The sequence below is a fragment of the Chaetodon auriga genome, chromosome 15, assembly GCF_051107435.1.
Source record: "Chaetodon auriga isolate fChaAug3 chromosome 15, fChaAug3.hap1, whole genome shotgun sequence".
In the NCBI taxonomy this organism is placed as follows: Eukaryota; Metazoa; Chordata; class Actinopteri; order Chaetodontiformes; family Chaetodontidae; genus Chaetodon; species Chaetodon auriga.
The window spans coordinates 24,947,424-24,960,033 of record NC_135088.1 but is presented as its reverse complement, the minus strand read 5'-3'; the positions used below and the strand labels follow the sequence as shown (position 1 = coordinate 24,960,033).

General features: G+C 41.2%; 1 protein-coding gene across 5 annotated transcripts in view; it reads right to left on the bottom strand.

The window, feature by feature from the left end:
• Positions 1-12,610, bottom strand: part of amot (angiomotin) — an 83,621-nt gene that overhangs the window by 51,716 nt on the left and 19,295 nt on the right. For 3 of the 5 annotated variants that reach the window (XM_076750245.1, XM_076750248.1, XM_076750247.1), the window contains exon 2: positions 4,367-4,592. The exons of 1 other annotated variant lie outside the window; for it this stretch is intronic. The gene's annotated coding sequence lies outside the window, so the exon portion shown is untranslated. Of the gene's footprint in view, positions 1-4,366; positions 4,593-10,801; positions 10,875-12,610 lie in introns of those variants that run through there. One more of the 5 variants, XM_076750246.1, reaches the window with a different exon arrangement.

The following is a 12,610-nucleotide window of genomic DNA, read 5'->3' as shown; positions in this document are numbered from 1 at the left end:
GGATATGATCTCTCGTCTCCTCAAGAACCAAGAGGCTGTAAACGCTGCTTTAGGCAGACAGAAGCACAAGCTTGTCATGTTGACTGCAGCAGAGCTGGTGAAACTGCAAAAGCTGGAAACCGTCCTTGAACCATGCAGGTAAATAAAACTATTTTAGTAATTAGATTTATTGTTACTGTTCATTTGAAAAGCTCTTGTAGTTGACAGTTAATTGGTAGAGTAATAATAATAATCAATTTCCTCAACTGTCTGTGTCCACTGCAGATTTGTGACTGAGCTCCTCGGAGGTGAGACGTATGTCTCATGTTCAGTGGTTTTACCTGCTCTCTGCCACCTGCATCACACCATGGCGGTCTTTGATGAGGACACAGCCTACATGGTGAAATTCAAGACTGCCTTCGTGAAGGACCTATCCCAGCGCATAGCTACACTCAACCATGAATGGCTGAGCATGGCTACTGTTCTTGACCCACGCTTTAAGGATTTAAAGTGTCTAGGAAGGGGGGAGCGAGAAGAGGATTGGACCAGCCTTGAGGCCCTGCTGCAGGAACAGTCTAAAGCCTGGTTTATGCTACTGCGTCGCGGCGACGCCGTACCTACGGCGTACACCGGACGTCGTCACTGAGCATTCATAGTTCTGCGTCGAGGGAACGCGTTGCTCCGCAATTCACCGCCAAGCCGCTAAGGGGGTGTGGCTGTCCCTCCATGAATTGTTGGCCATTTGGCAGTCTTTATAGTGCCGCGAAGAGGAGTTGTAGAGGTGGTCGTACTTGCGTACCTCCTCGATAATTCTTTCTTTGGCTTGGTCCATTTTTTCTTGTAGCTCCCACCACAGAAACTTTGAAAATGGCGGTGTTGTTGTGCTGGGACCATAGGGCTGCGACTGAACCGAAAATTACATTCTGAGCGGACCAATCACAATTCTCGACGTTCACGTCACTACGCGTCGACGCGACGCGTAGTCAGGATTTTTTGGAGGTGCGCGTCAGGCTACGGCGTAGGGTCCGCGTCTACGGCATAGGTACGGCGTCGCCGCGACGCAGTAGCATAAACCAGGCTTCAGAGAGATGCTCCAGACCTCACACAGGAGCCAGCAAAGAAGAGGAGTCTCCTTCTCTCTTCATTGTCTTCAGACTCTGATTCAGATGATGAAGTGCAGTGTACCAGGGCCCTGAGCCTGTACAGAGCAGAGCCCACCATCAGCGAGACAGACTGCCCACTGCAGTGGTGGTCAAGTCGAGCAGGGGCCCACCCACAGCTGTCTGTCCTGGCCCGCAAGTATCTGACCAGCCCTGCCACTTCTGTCCCATGTGAGAGGCTGTTCTCACTTGCAGGTCACATAGTAACAAAAAAGAGAGCTGCCTTGAGCTCTGAAAATGTGAACAGGCTAGTTTGTCTTAGCAACTAGCTGAAAAAGAGGGAGAAGAAATAGGCTTAGAGGTACTGTGAGGCCAATGAGTTTGTTGTTTTTGCACTAAAATGTTGATCAAACCGTTATAGCCTAATGTACAACAGAGATTTTTGCTCACGATACTGGGAGTATAAAAGGGATTTAGGTCAGTCAAAGGCCCATTTCTGTTTTTTGTTTGTTTGTTTTACCATTTTAGATGGTAGAAATGCCACCTTATGTTGAATTGTTGGTTATTTATTTACCATTTAAAATCAGTACTGTTCTGGAAAGTACTTGAAATGGCACTTTAACTGTTAACCGTTTAATCTGTTTATTTTTGGCCAGGGATATTTTTCTTTACACATTTTCAATGGCCAGGGTTTCCACTGTTCTGAATGTACTTGAAATTGCACTTTTAATGTAAAACAAACATTTTCAAGACATTAAAAGAGCTTGAGTTTAAATAAAGTTCTATGAAAGCTTGAATACAGTGTCATTGTCAGACCGATGCAAAATAAACAATATTTTGTTGTCAATGTATGTATGTGTCTATAATTTGATTCAGTCATATACCAAAACTCATTTAAAAAATGTGGCTTCTTGTGGCAAACATTGTTATACCATTATACTGCGATTAATTGAGATTAATTAATCACAAAGCCTCTAATTAATTAGATTAATTTTTTTAATCGAGTCCCACCCCTAATATATATATATATATACACAAACACACACACACATTATATATATACATATATATGTATATTAGTGGTGTAACGATAAACCGATTTGAACCGGTTATCGGTCTGTGACGTATGAGATCCGAGTGCATCGGTCGATGGAGCCCTGGATCGGTAAAAATGCACTTCGAACGGTTCGATGGCCCGGATGTACGGCCGCGAATCGGTTTCCTGAGTTTCCAGCGGCCCATACCTGCCATTGTTGTGCTTGGCATGTGAACTCTCGCAAGATTACAGTGTTGACCTTTTACCTGTACGAGTAGTGACGTCAGCTGCGTAGAGCGTGTGTGTAGCCGTGTGGAGAGAGCGGGCAGCAGCAACATGTCAGACGATGCGAATGAAATACACAGCGCTCCTCACCTAAAATCCAAGGTCTGGAAATCATTTGGATTTTTTAAGAAGAATGCAAAGCTAGACAAAAGCCAGGCCATTTGCAAACTTTGTAGAGCGACCATCAAATACACTGGCAGTACGACAAACCTTAGCAATCACCTGGCGAGACGGCATGGTGGGGCTGATTCGAGTGAACAGGATGCTAGCGCGGCTAGCACAGCTAGCACCAATAGCATGGACAAGAGTGGGCAGGACAAAGATAATAAAATACAAGAGTTTTTCCAACCGCAATTCAGCCATAACTCGGCAAGGTCCAAGGCAATAACGGCATCTATCGCTCGTTTTATTGCAAAAGACTTACGGCCGTATAGTGTCGTTAAAAGCGGAGGCTTTCGGGACATATCTTGTCAGTGATATGTTGCACTTGTTATGCTATTGTAGTTACTGAAGTTCACATGAGTGACTGAAGCACTAATTCTATATTTTGAACTGAATTTTTGCCTTTAATAGGCAACTTTTTTTGTTTTATAACAACTACTTTTATTTTTGATATCTAACCTCAGATAAGTTTATTTATGAATTTATGTTGAATGTTCAGTAGGCCTGGTGTATTGTCTCTTGGACACTAAATAAACAAAAGGATACTATTTTGAAATTACATTTGTGTTTTTGTCTTTTTGTTCTTAGTAACATAAAGTAAAAATAAGTACTTGGGGTTAAATTGTCAATTTGTATTGAATCGAACTGAACCGAATCGGATCGAATCGTACTAAATTGTTTACTATTTTTTATGAATCGTCCCTGAATCAGATCGTAGTCTGTGAATCGAGATTTGAATCGGATCGTTTTGTGAGTGAAAGATTCACACCCCTAATGTATATGTATATATATATACACACACACACAAACATATATGTGTGTGTGTGTGTGTGTGTGTGTGTGTGTATAAATATATTTATATATATACACACATACATACATATATAGTTTTTATTAGTTATAGGTAGTAAAATGTAGTTGGTTGTGCGACTAGCATCTCAAAGGTTCTTAAAGATTACTCTAGCCTAAAGAAATTAACAGACTGTTGGGGCTTACCCCTAGGCCAGATAGTTTAGAGGAGAGCCGTCAGTAACGGGCATGGCTGATACATTATTCCTGACTCAAGGGCTATTCAGTCAGGTGCAGTATCAGAGGATGTAGCGTAGGGGCCCAGATGTAGGTACTTTGCAGCTAGGCTTGTCTCCTTGCCACCAAGTTAAAGAGATCTCAGTATTAACTTACTGGGGAAAAACTCTGTAGGACTGAGAACTGATGGAGATGAAGAGCTGGTCCATTACTTGTACAGGGGTGACTTGGAATCTTCACGACATTAACCAAGACAGCATATCTTGTCATAAACATGCCATAGTTGGCCTGATTATCAAACTTAAAGGAAATATTTAGCTTTATGTGTTAACATTACATAAAACTGTGACATGAGGTTGGTTTTGACATAGTCTGTCATGAGACGATTACAATTGTGTCATGCACATTTTTCTTGATCTCAATTACAGGGCACGATTTGGACAGGTCATTAAAATTAAAGTTTTATTACAAAAGCTTGTATATAACGGTATCATGAATAATTCCCTTTACCTTGAGTTGTCATTAAAATATTATTAAACATAAATAATAAATAAATTTGTATGTGTTAAAAGAGAAGACTGACACCAGTTCATTCAGGGAGGTTAGATACTGTTGTGTTAGTGATGTCATTTGTCATTTATACCCACTGAATGAAAGCATAAATCAATCATTGATGTTAGACAACTAGAATAATAGAACATCTGTCCTCTCCTGTGTGCTGCACAAAACAGAATGACCATCTGTCAATCAAACCAGCAGCAGCAGTTTTCTCACCTACCTGTGTGGCTGTTCTCACAATGCTCTCTTGGGGGCTTTAGTGGCACCAACTACTCATGTTGCGATGCTGCGGCTGGCACACTGGGATACTGTTTTGGGTGGAGGTGGTCCCATGTGAGGTAGTGATAACCTGATGGTGGCAGATGGTTCACCTCCTGGTTTTCGTCTTGCTGCAGGCTCAGCAGGTCCTAAAGGTGCTCCAAGATGTACTGGTTTATCATTTTTTACTGCCAAATAGAACAAAATAGAAGAAATTCAATTTGGGAAAATAAGTGAGAACTTTGCAAAGAGCCCCACATATAGTGAAGGGAAAGTAACTGCAGAGAAGTAGGATGAAAATAGAGATCATTAAAGGTAGCAACGCATTCTCAAATTTTAAATAATAACATCCAAAGTTCTATTAGTTCGATTAGTATTAGAACAATCACAAAGTTTGTTTTCAGCACTGAACACTTGATGCACAACAAAAAAAGAAGGAAGAAGCTCAGCAAGCACTGGAACTGGTATAACGTCAGGCTTCAAAATAAAGCTGAGAAGTTGAAGGAGCCATTCCAGGAGGCACTTTTTGCCTAATCTAAATTTCCCACTCAATTTTTTGACTGGGAAGCCAATCTGTGACTTCAGGGATCAATCCACTGACCTTCTGATAAGTGGATGACCACTCTACCTCCTGATCCACAGCCACCCTTGTTTTAATATACAGGAAGTGCCAAGAACAACTTTTGGTGATTGCGCACATTCTCTTCCATGTACTGTCAATTCTAGGCATCTATTTGACCATTGTAAAGATGTTTTATTACATCATCAATTTAACAAGTATCTCCATTGGCTGTCAAGACGTGTATAACAAAACACTCAAGGCCCCACCCTCTCTCCCTCTTCCTGTTTGCCGATAGTTTGAAGCAAGTTTGTCATCAACAGCTTCCTGTTTAAGATACGACTGTTGAAGTAAAGTATACCCATGAGATAATTGTCAAGTACCTTAAGTTGTATTGACTGTTTGCACTGTTTTCTCTACAAAAGAGCTATGTGTTTTGTGAATGTGAAATATGATAAGACACTTGAGGCAGAAGAAAGGGTCAGCAGTGAGGAAGATAAATGGAAAACACTCTTAGCAACAATTAATTATGTCAGCATTACATTTAGTGTATTTAATGTGTTCCTTTTTATCTTTTCAACATTCACTTGAAAGTGAGCAGGCAGACTCTCCTGCTTATGTCCCACATGAATCTGAAAATGAAGGTAGGTATTAATATCATTATGTTTACCATGTTTGTATAGAACATGATAAGTGTTATGCCATTTGATTTTGTGGGTGTCCTTGAAAACTCAGAGTTTAAGAAAACACAAAGGCGATACTTAAATACAGCACTAATAAAGTAAATTAGGATTAAGTCAGCTACGGATGCAATTTCTAAACTAAATGTCTTCTTCTTTATCTTTTCAAGATTCTCTTGAGAGTGACCACTGATTCTCCTGATGCTGTTGTCCAAGATGAATCTGAAAATAAAGGTAGATATTGTTATCATTATTATTATTAGAAGTAGTATTATTAAAGCTTTATGAAATTGTCATTAAAAATCAATCAAAAGCAATCAAAAGCACTTGAGTAAGTAATGGTGAAACAGCATTAATCAATGTAGACACTCTGATGCACACACAAAGTATGTATGACGCATTTGATGTAGTATTGTTGTGACTTGTGTTGTGAGCGACTGCTGCATTTTTGCTAGTTTGCTTGGTACTGTTTGCTTACTGCCACACACATTCTCTCTCCCTGGCACAAGCACACTGACACACTCTCACTCTCTCTCTCACACACACGCATGCAATCACAGATGTATACACTGAGACACTGTTAGAACATCTGCTGACAGAATATTTTTGTTTTTCTTTCATCAGAGGGAGAAGGAGTTGAAGATGACTCCAAGAATGGCATGCTGAACTTTATCAGCTAAAAGACTCAATCCATGAGTGAATGAGTTTGCATGCTTGGTTCCTGAGTCATAATGGGAGAATTGTTGTGTGTTTCTGCAGCAGTGACGGTCTCCTCTGGTTCGCTTTAAGTACACCTTAATGCACAGACAGTGTGGTAGCACAGCTCAGCTTTGCTCCACACCATCTTGTTGTCAGAGACTTGTCAATTCCCCCGCCCCTTATCTGTTTAACGCTCATGTTTCCACTTGGCATCTTAAATTCTTGCATAATGCAGCCACTTACTTGGTCACATCCTTCACCTTGCCTTCTCTCTCTCTCTCACACACACACACACACACACACGCGCGCACACATACACACACCGTGTAACTGGTCTATCCATAGGTATTTTATTACATGTGACTGAGACATATGCATATGACTAGTAATGACAACGATGCACTGCGCTCCTCTCCCCAACAATTACTTGTGGGCTCCTCCTCTAGCACTAGTCAAGCAGTATGTGTTTTGGGGGAGCGGCTTTGGAGGTGATGGGATTTTTGTCCGATACTTTCAAAAACTTGTGTCTCTTGTTGGTTTCTCTAACATTACCAACCCCAACTTTATGAAGCTGCTCAGCCTGGATGAGAAACCACTGCTGGATTAGGCTAGTTGCACTCTACGCAGTAGACCAGGCAATAGTCACACAACACAGCCCCTTGTTGCCGTGGTAGACATCTTCTATTTTCGAAAGGAGGATATTTACCTTCACTGTCTATACCTTTAATGTGACAAAGAAACAAGTTGCCTCAGACACATCAAAAGCCAGATGCAGTCTTGTCCAGGCATTCAGTTCAGGCTCCTTCAGACTGTTTTTCACCTGTTGACCTTCACCAACTAATTTCAATAATTTCAGCATCATCAACCTGTATTTTAGACCCCATCCCAACAAAGCTACCTAAAGAAGTTTTACCCTTAATTGGCTCTTCTTTATTAGACATGCTTAATCTATCTATCTATCCAACCTTCTCTTTCTCTCAAAAATTCTTGAGAAAGCAGTTGCTAATCAGCTGTGTGACTTTCTACATAACAATGGTTTATCTGAGGATTTCCAGTCATGATTTAGACAGCACTGGTTAAAGTTACAAATCTAATTGCAACAGACTAAGGACTTGTCTCTCTAAAAGTCTTCAGCCAACCTATTTATAATGATGACTTCAGTAAATGGAAGTGTAAAAAAATGAACTGTGTGAGCGTAAAAACAAAAGAAGAACATTTTAACCACATTCTCTGTGAAGGGTAAGCTGAAACAAGGAGAACAGTGACTGAAACACCTCATGAGCCCACTCAGCACAGATAACCAAGCCAAGACCCCTTTGTTGGTGCTAATGGGGACAGTTGGACATCCAGGGCTCGGACATTGAGATCATGGGGGATTACAAATACCTGGGTGTTCACCTCAACAACAAACTACACTGGACTAAGAACAGAGATGTCCTGTACAGTAGGTGCCAAAGTCATCGCCACCTGCTAACAAGACTGAGGGACACTGTTAAAAACTTTTTATGACATCTGGAGTTTTCTATGCAGTGGTCTGCTGGAGCTGTGGAAGCTCTGAGAGGGACAGGAACAGACTTAACAAACTAGTCAGAAGAACTGGCTCTGTCCTGCACTGCCCTCTGGACACCATCAAGGAGGTGGGTAAGAGGAGGATGTTAGCCTGGCTGACATGGATCATGGACAACCCATCCCACCCCCTGCATACAGTAGAGGGCTTAAGCAGCTCCTTCAGTAACAGACTGTTGCATCCCGTCTGTAAGAAAGAACGCTTCTGCAGGTCCTTCATCAGAACATCTGTCAGATTGTTTAACTCCAGCATCATGTAATGTAGCACCGTGTTGATGCTGTCTTTCTCAATTCTACATCATAAACCCACTTCATTTTGCACTACTGTTTTCAATGCTCTTGTGTATTTCTCTCAATTGTGCAATAACACTATTTTTATCCATATGGCAACAGTATTTTTTATAAACTGTATATATTGTGCATTTACAAAGTCCTACTATTTCTCAAGTGCAATAGCATTTCACGTCAGTAGTTAGTTTTCTCTTAAGAACATTAGCAATAGTACTTTTTTGTGCTTGCTCTTTGTAATACTTGCTGGTTGTAATAACTAAATTTCCCCAGTGTGGGATCTATAAAGTCTTACATGTCTGACTGTATGCTGTTAGCCAAATGTCTAATTATGAGGTTAGAATCCGTCCTCCCATCTATTCTCTTCTCTGATTAAATTGGATATGTTAGAAATAGGCATTCATTTTTAATTGGTTTGGATGCCAATTTTATTCAGTAGATATATTTGTTGTATGCTTCTTCTCTAGCTCCTGTCAAGTGAGTAATACCCAGCCAAATTATTTCCTCCTATGTTAGTCAATACACCAGCAATGTCTACAGAGCCTGTTTTAGAAAAATCCTTGCAGTAGTTCTTCATTCTAATGGATGTATTAGAACCATACATATGGTACAGAACAAAAACGTTCCTTAATGGCAAATATTAACATTTACACATCAACAATGCATTTCCATCATTCCAACAATTGTCGTATATATTCTCTCCAACATAATCACTTTTTTAGATATTTGCAAATCAGGAGCTTTGCTCACTCCTATTATCCCCATTTCCCCTCTATCAATATATTTCTTGACTCTTTTTTGACACCACCGTAAAGTTATGATATCAATTTATGGGACAGTAAACCTGTGGACATGTCTATTTCTGTGGCAGATTGGGCCTTATCTGGCACGGTGGCACGGTGGCAACACTGTCGCCTCACAGCAAGAAGGTCCCAGGTTCGATTCTCGCTGCGGGCACCGGGGGCATCGGTGCCTGCTGCTTGAGGAAAAAAGGCCTTTCTGTGTGGAGTTTGCATGTTCTCCCCGTGTTCACCTGGGGTATCCTCCGTAAAAATATACCCCCACTAAAAACATGCAAGAAGATCACCACCTGACCAATGGTGACGACGAGATGGGTCCCCGGGCGCCGGTCTGGCTGCCCACCGCTCCTGGTCTGCCGCGGAGGAGGGACGACCAGGATGGGTGAAAAGCGGAGGATAAATTTCACCTCGTGTGCAGTGTCTGCATGTACGTGTGTGACGAATAAAGGGGAATGTCTCCCCCCGATTCTTCTTCTTCTTCTTCTTCTTCTTCTTCTTCTTCTTCTTCTTCTTATCTAGTGTGAACTTGTGCACTGCGTCTACTAAATCAAATCTGGACTAGGCAAAATGTCTGCAAGCATTAACCCAAATGCTTGATTGTAATTAACCACGACATCCAGCTGAAGTATTACAAAAGTTCAACTGAAAGATAAAACCCAGACATTAAAAACTATTTGATGGTATGCGCATGCAATATTGGTATTCTGATGTGTCTTTAAATGACTTTTGTCATTTTTCGGTGGCAGTTTTTTGTTTTTTTGTTTTAATGCTGCCAGTTTTTTTTTCACTTTCTGTCACTGTTTCAGGGGTGGAAAGGAGGAGTTTGAGGGGAGGAGACAAGGACAGCACAAATGTTAGCTGATGTCAGCTGTCATTCCAGGTAAACTCATGAAAGCCTGGAGGTGTGCGGTCAAGCACAATATGTCTATTTATGCAGTTACGGTACAGGAGCTCTAAGTTGATCATCTTAAATTATTGATATGATATGAATGGAAGTTTACCTGGGAGAATACCTTGAAACAGACATTTAACATAGGGCTTTTTTCACAACCTACACTTCTCAGAGTTTTAGATATTCATTGTAGTCTTTTACCAGACATTTTTCACCAGAAAGGGAAGTATACAAGATACACAAGATACACAAGACAAAGTGAATATACTGAAATCAAGCAGCAGAGCACATACGATAGCACTTGACCCCAGTCACCACCTCAACCCACACTTTGTCCTCCACCCATCTGGTCCCAAGTTCAGCAGGAGATTTGTCCCTTCTGCCATCACAAAACTGAATAGAACGTCCAGACTGTAATGTGCCTGAGTTTGTGTGTGTGTGTATGTTAAGTTTGAAAATTTGCTGGTAGTGACTGTTGTTAGATTCATATATGTAGTAGTTGAGTTTGATGTATTCTGTCCAGTTTAATGTATCTGTCTATTCTGAGGCTGTATGGAAGGTTGAAACAATTTTCCTTGCAAAAGGACAAATAAATCTAAATCTAATGATTTCAAGGCATAATAACAGCAGAGATACTTTGAGTTTGAGAATTAAGTTCAAAGCTGGATTTGACTGTGATGAAAGCTGAGGTTGAAACCCATTTTAATCTCCTCACAGACCAAACCACTGGATTGGGCTTTTTCACTGTTTTCCCACAAACACCTGAGATAACCCCAAAACTAAATGACACCTTCCACCCTGTTTTTTTGTTTTTTTCTTCACAGCATAAACCTGAATTCGGCTCCTATCCTGTTGCTCCTTTTTAGAATCAGTAGGGAAAACAGGCTCATAATGGTTTTTAAAACACACCTACCTGTGTGGTTTCCTCAAAATGAGTGGAAAGCCAGGAGTTAATCCAACATTTACTGTTTCACAGAACCTCTGTGTTTTACGAATATCTACCTGCTTTGTGCCTGCTTGAGATGGCGCACCTCTCTTTACCGCCCCCCCCCCCCCCCCCCCGACTTCAACAGGTAGGGCTGGGAGGTAGAGGCAGGTGGATCTGGCAACAATGAGCCACTCCTTCATACCTGCATGCTTGTGTAACAGCTTTCCCAGCATTTACTCTGCTAAATGTCAATGACATAAAAACTTGAGAGTGTAACTTCCCTTCACAGCTTGTGACTTTAACAATAGCATGGTGGACTGCTGGGGAATGTTTTTCTTCCACTTTTCTATAATTATGAAAAGATAAAATGAAGGCAAAATATGACCATCCTCCCAGCTATTTTACACTGTAGAGGTCTTCCTTAAGCAGATACTCTCTTTGCTATTGCTTAATTTTAGAGGGAAGACATCCTGTGCCCAAAATACAGAAACATAATCCAGTTCAACAAAAGGAGGTATCAAAACTCTGCAGCAGGTAAACACACAGGAGACATGAAGGAATCAAAAAGATGTGAGTCAACTGTAGTGTCTAGACACGTGCTTGAGACTAGATCTTTGCTTGACAGCAAACAGCTGATTCAGACATCACAGGAAAAAATGGAACAGACATATGACCTGCAGCTCCTACATATACACGACCATCTGTACACATAAAGTAGTCAAAGATGCAGAGGTTGCACTGCTGTACTAATGTAAGGAATTTGCTTCAGGCTTGGTGACAGATTTTCAGAAGATCTGTTTAATAAGTATTTAGTATTATAAGTAATAAGTAATTCAATAATGGACAAGGAACTGACATCCCCTTTTAAATGTTGATATTAATTGGGAGAAAGTGACTTGTGTCATACTAATTTCTGCCATAAAGCTAATTTCTGGACCAATTGGACATAGGTGCTGTGAGACAGTGCTACGAGGTTATGCTTAGAGTGCATAGAGATTTTATTTTTTCTATGAAAGAAGGTGTTCAGTAAAGAGTTTGGTTTGGTTAACCATTTACTAAAGATTGAGAGGGACGCTGCAGATTGAATGGAGTTCGGTAACTTGTTCCACCACTGGGGAACCACAGAAGGAAAGAGTCTAGCTAGAGACTTACGGCCTTTTTGAGTTGGCAACACCATGCGCCGTTCCTGGGCAGAGCGTAGTGAGTGGGAGGGAGCATGAACCTGAATGAGGGAGTTCAGGTAGGTCGGTGCGGTTTTGGTGGCAGCTTTGTAGGCAAACATCAAGGACTTATACTTGATGCGGGCAGCAATTGGAAGCCAGTGGAGGGATATAAACAGCGTGAAGTGCTCTTTTGGGCTGGTTGAAGACCAGATGCGTTGCTGCATTCTGGATCATCTGCAACAGTTTTAGCAAGCATGATGGGAGCCCTGTGTAGGAGAACAAGAGGCCTCTCTCTAATCTTTATCTCACCATTCCCTCCTGCATTCCTTCAGGAGGGCCGGGGTGGACAGACATTTCAACTACAAAGGCTTCCCTATCAGTTAAACTGTTTTCATGGAGATGCTAGTTCTTTCTTTCAGCTCCACACCAGATGAAGGCATTAAAACCATATGAATGGACAATCAACAGGTCTCAAGAGGTCCCCAGACTCAGATAACACTGACAAGTTGTAAATCAGGCATTCCTGTAGCAAACTGTTTTGTGTGTCTGTGTGCTTTCTATTCGACCACATCAGAATAATGTAAACGATATGTTTGATTCAACTTTGGATGTTCCCACAACACTAAACTCA